The sequence below is a fragment of the Chrysemys picta genome, chromosome 2, assembly GCF_011386835.1.
Source record: "Chrysemys picta bellii isolate R12L10 chromosome 2, ASM1138683v2, whole genome shotgun sequence".
In the NCBI taxonomy this organism is placed as follows: Eukaryota; Metazoa; Chordata; order Testudines; family Emydidae; genus Chrysemys; species Chrysemys picta.
The window spans coordinates 162524802-162530801 of NC_088792.1; positions in this window are offsets into that span (position 1 = coordinate 162524802).

The window sequence follows — 6000 nt, forward strand, 5'->3', positions numbered from 1 at the left end:
CGGCAGGGTGCACGGGCAGAGCACAGACAGCGGAGCTGCTTGCTTTGTCTGGAATGAATGGCAGGACCGATCAATCCATGTAGAAGCGGGTGAATCCAACATGCTGGAAACACCATGGGAGCTTTCAGTGCTATTTTGCCAAGCCATCTGGAGTCTCTGCATTCACTCCTCCAACGTGTTTGCTACCAAATGAATTTCTTAAGCTCTTGGTGCTTGAATTGGGGGACAGGAGAGTGCTGGCTGACAAGGCTGGCAGAGCCATATTCCCTGCTGGAGGAGCTTGTCAAGCGGCCCTGAGTATCCCTGCAATTAGCTCCTAGAACTGTGGATTTAACATTTGTGGCTTGGCTGCACTAGAGTTTTACCTCCATTTTCTCCAAACCTTTCCCTAGGGGAAGCCACAAACGTTTGGGCAATGGGCACTGTCCACACAAGCCTTTACAAGCATGCTGCTAACTACCTTGAGTGAAACGTCAGTCAGCTGGCTGGAGCTAAACGTACCCCTTGGGAGATTCATTATCGACATGCCAGCTATGAAATTCTTTAATCCATCATAAAATGGAGTAATTGGACTGCACCCAGCACAGCTGTTCCTGGCACGTTTACACGGTGCACAGGCAGCAGAGCATTTGCACAGATGCATCCTGATTGCAGAGAGGGGGCAAAGCACTGCCAGGTCAGAATGGCAGCACTTCACACCCACTGCACACTTGATTTGCACGCGGGCAAAGGGCTACAGGAGGGGCGGAACAGTGGAAAATCTGGCCCGTATGTTGTTCGTTGGCCAGAGCACAGGTCTGGTTCTCCGCTCTCGCACCCCAAGGTGAATGAGGACTAACTCCACTGAAGTCAAAGGAGCTAGCCTGGTGCAAGATCAGAATCAGGCCCCAAGGTTGTAATTTCTCATTCACCAACTTCACTACTTAGTCATTGACTAGTGAATAAGACGCAAAGCACGGAGTGGTCAGGATACGGGTCCTAGCGTGCCCGTTGTCCGAGTGCTGCACTGATGTTGACACATTCCCAGCTTTCTGCTTGCATTGATTCACTCTGCGTTCTGAATCTACCTTGCAGTGAAAACGATTTGCTGCTTTTTTTCCCCCCAGGTGACCCCAGGTTTGTAGCAAGTGTGATGTCCTCTGCCTCCGCTTTACCCCTACAGGACTGAGCAGTGAGGCGCTTCCACGCTTTGTCGGGGGCACGTTCGGCTCAGCCTTCAAAAACAATGACCCCCTTCAAAGTGGCTCACAGCCACACAATTCCCCACCTTGGCTTAGCCTGCTGCTGCCAAGATTTCCTTTGTTTGCTTTCTGCAATTATCTATTGCCCTAACTGAATGGCTGTTCGGAATTACAGGAGCTGGTGATAGCCTCTGTGGCAGTGCTGGGATTCCAGGTGTCTCTGAGCTGTGTGGAGATGGAAATTCCAGCTGATTGTCTGATTTCCTCCCCCCCATACCTGAAACCTGCATTTCAGTTACTCAGTGAGGATTCATGCTTCAATATGATGGGTAAGAAACCCCCATTTCAACAATATTCTTTCTTCACTGGAATGGAATCCATGGGCACAGCATGAGAGGAAGGATGCTGTGTTAACATACTGGATGGGGTTCACAAGGTGCTCAGTTAGACACCTGGCTCTGCCACAGACTAACTGTCTGACATTGGGCAAGTCACTTCACCTCTCTGTGCCTCAGCTCCCCATCTTTATCATGTGTGTGGGGGGGGGGGTACAGTGCTTCCTCTCTGCCTTGTCTATTTAGGCTGGGATTTTGAAAGGAGCTAGGCTCCGTTACGTTCCTTTGACAATCCACTGTGAGATTGTAAATTCTTCAGCGCAGGGGCTGGAGTTTGCACTGGTTTGGCTACTTCAGTAGCTAAAAAACCCATTGCAGGGCTGGAGCTCCAGGTCCAGCACCAGTGCAAGTTGACCCCCACCAATGTACCTGCACACTGCATACCCCTTAGGGCCGGTCTGCACTGGGAATGCACATCACTGTAGTGACATGTCTCTCCGGGATGTGAAAAATCTCTGAGACCACCAATAAAGGGCTCTGCAGGATGGGGATAGATTAGGTGCAGAGGCGCTGGCTCACTAGTGGGTGCCTGGGTGGGGGCACTGCCACGCTGTGGCTTCCACAGTAGCGGTAATGGGGACGTCACCTGCTCCTGTTACACTTGTAGCAGCTGGGACAGGGGAATGCAATTCCTTTGTTGCTGTGATGCAGATAAACAAGACTGCAGCCATCCCTCCTCCTCCCAGTCATTAAGTTTTTATGGCAGAGAAGAGACCGCTTTAAATAATAATGAGCTTGGCACAAATGTCTCACTTCCCGCTGCCAACAAAAACATCTCTCTGCCTGATGCTTGTCAGGATGGGCTCGGGAGATCTCCCCACAGCTCTCCTTTCAGAAGCAACTTCGCCCTTCTCATTAGATCCTATCCCATCCCATCCTTTGAGTGGCGTCTCCTGGGGTCCTCTCCCCCTCTCTGATTGCTCCTTTAATGACTCATTGTCTTAAGAGCCTATTGTCATTATCCCCACTCTGTCTTCCTTTGTTCTCAGCAAGGATTAGGTTCAAGTGCGATTTCACCAGTCAGAGCATCTATTGCCAATAAACTCAAGTCCCTTGGGCTCTGGACAGCTCACTCATTAGTTGTCAAAATATATGTATTTAAGAGCTGAGTTGTCAAAAGTTTTTGCCACGCCATTGCCGACTCCCACACAAAGTACATGCAGTTAAACAGGTCGGGATTTTGCACAGCTCCATACCTGCGTCCTTCGTTATCGTTTATAGCTAGGTAATACTTAGTCACCTCAACCATGTTGGGGCCCCATTGTGCTTGGCGCTGTACAAACAAAGGAAATGTCACTCCGTGCCCCAAAAAGCTAGTAATCAAAGGTTCTGACCCTGCCAAGATGTATGTGTGCCAAATTTTAACCTCATCGATAGTCCAATGAAGGTGGCTCCTGCACTACTCCCGTGCTTGAAGTTAAGCCCATGCATAAATCTTTGCAGGTTGCAGCAGGAGTGCCGCCAGCTTTTCTGCCGCCTCGAAATGCCGCCCCCCACAGAGGCGGCGGAAGGTCCCGCCGCCAAAATACCACCACGGTCGCCGCCCCCCAAATTGTAGCACCCTAAGCAACTGCCTAGGTTGCCTAATGGGTTGCGCCAGCCCTGGGTTGCAGCATTAAAAACCAGGCAGATGGAACAAACAAGTGGCTGGGGAGGAGGGAGGACAGGGTAACGAAAATAAGCAAATGCTTAAACAGAGACTAGGTATGTGAGCAGTATCTATCCACTCGCCATGTGTCTGGCCAGATGTGCAGTCTCCCCAAGCAAATATCCAATTGCACATTCAGGCGCTTTAATGGACTGCATAATTTTTCCCTTGGTGAATGATTGATTTGGGTTTTGGTAGTTGCAAAGCTTCGCTCTCATTCCTCCTGCCTAGACTCTGATTCTCAGGCATAGGTGCTGGTGGAAACAGTAAAAAAGCCTGAGCAGAGAACATCCATGCAAGGAGCTCAGGGTCTGCACTTACTTCTATCAAAGTCAGTGGGAGTTTGCCATTATTCTGTGGTGCTAGAAGGGACTCCTAGTTATCTCCGTTCTTTGGATGGCAGCTAATTAATTGAGCAGTAACTGCATTAAAGTCAGTGCTAGAAAATCAATTCAAAAATTGCTTAACAAGCCTGTGTCTTTAGGGAGTCCATCCACTGCCATCTGAGACCCAGACTTTCCACTCTGTGTTTGGAAATGACCTTAATTGAGTCTTTTAGTTACTAAGTGGCTTAGCTGGTCTGAAGCTGAGACTCCCCTGGCTGCGGAGAAGTGGCTGCTCTTTGTACTTGTATATCTTGTGTTAATACCTCACTCAGGGTGGCTTCAGCAAGGATAAGAAGGGCATGAGACGGCTCCATGGCAGAGGATGGTCCAGCAGGGGGAGTTCAGATTTGGGAGTGGGGAGCGGTAGCTAGAGGTTGTACCATAGGAAATAACATTCAGAAGCATAGAATGGGCCAGAGTCATCCCTGATTATAAATTAGGCCTAATACACCTCTACCCCGATATAACGCTGTCCTTGGGAGCCAAAAAATCTTACCGCGTTATAGGTGAAACCGCGTTATATATCGAACTTGCTTTGATCCGCCGGAGTGCACAGCCCCGCCCCCCCCAGAGCACTGCTTTACCACGTTATATCCGAATTCGTGTTATATCGGGTCAAGTTATATCGGGGTGGATGTGTATATGTTTAGCGTCTGATCCAGATACCTGGGTAGTTGCTTGACAGGGATTGGAGGAAGGCTGCGAGTATGTTCCATGTTAAAGGTGCTTTTCTATTGCTTTGATTTACTGCATGACTGAGCTAAGTAGTGACCCATATGTGATTATTAACACTGCGGGCTGCCTGAGCTAGGCTACCGTGCGTGAGTGCCTAATGCTGCTGAGTGGTCGTCGGGATGTTACTCTATGTTTTATTAATTGTTAGACTTTCTCAAGGCTTTGGTGTGGACATTTTTATGTTTAAATCCAACTAAGTAAATAAGCTGGACTTGATGACGAAATGCACGGGACTAGATAATCAAGCCAGCTTAGAATGGCAGATCTGCCATGTAGACACTCACATCCGATCTGTTCAGCTGCCTTTGTTACTGTGCACAGCACAGTGGTCTGATCACAGCTCTGAGAGCCAGGAACTCCTGAGTTATGTGACTCTGAGAAGGGCAATTTCCTTCTGTGCCGCTGTTGCTGAGGGATTTGATTTGTCAGTGTTCACACAGTTCTTTGAAAATGCAGCGCTATAGATGTGGTTGTTATGTTGCTGTTTCTGACCTCTTAATCTTTCATGCATTTTTAAGTGCAGTGGGTTGTTTTTTTCTATCACCTGATTGAAGGGAAGGCAGGAGCCTCTCAGAAGGTCACAGGCACAAGAAGCTGCACTCTCTTTATTGAGGTGAGTGCTTCTGCATATATTTTTATTCATGACCTATCCACTAATGGACAGCGAAATTATTGTCTTATATCTGAAGCAACCAAATATCTCTAGTCTCTTCCTTTCAACCCGCACCCCCGGGCTATGGCTATATACCAAACATAACAATGACGATCATACCTACTTCATATTTAGTGCTTTTCATCCATAGTTCTCAAAGGGTGCGTCTGCACAGCAAGCAGAAACCTGCGGCAGCGAATCCCGAAGATTGGGGTCCACAGATTCAGGCTTACGGGGCTCATGCAACGGCACTAAAAATAGTGTGTGTCGACATTCAGGCTGGAGCTTGGGGTCTGACACCTACAGACTGGGGCTGCTTTTAGCACCACAGAGCTAGCCCTGTGAGCCTGAGTTTGTAGACCTGGGCTCTGGGACTCGCTGCAGCAGGTTTTGGCTTGGTGTCTAGAGGTACCCAAAGGGCCCAAGAGAGGAAGTAGGCTGCCAACTCTCCTTACTCCAGGGGACTTAGATTCCAGAAAGGACTGCTAATGGCTTAGAGAAGAAATAGGGCTTAGCTGTGATGGATATAAAGGGAGTTCTTTACGTAGTCTGCTGGGCACAGATCCGTGGTTCCCACTGGCCCCTGATCGACACAGCCTAGTGCTACCCAGTGTCACCACACAGTGTCTTCCTGGCCTGGACTCAGCAGTCATGGAAAGGGCTGTTGATGACACTGCAGTGGCTCCAGTCACATCTGCCAGTGACCTCTCTCCAGGACATGCATTTCTCTGGGCACAGAGGGTGCCTCATAACACAGAAACAAGGGTGCATCCACTGACAGGAAAACACAGCAAAGTCAAAACTGACGAAAGGAAGTGCTTTTTTTACTTGATGCATAATTAGACTGTGGAACTCAATACTACAGGAAACGGCTGAGGAAAAGAACTTAGCAAAACTTGAAGAGGGACTGGATATTTATATGTATAACTAGAATAGCCAGAGTTAATGTTATAATTATCATAGTTGATTTTTGGAGGAGCTATAAAGGCTCCTAATTCAGGGT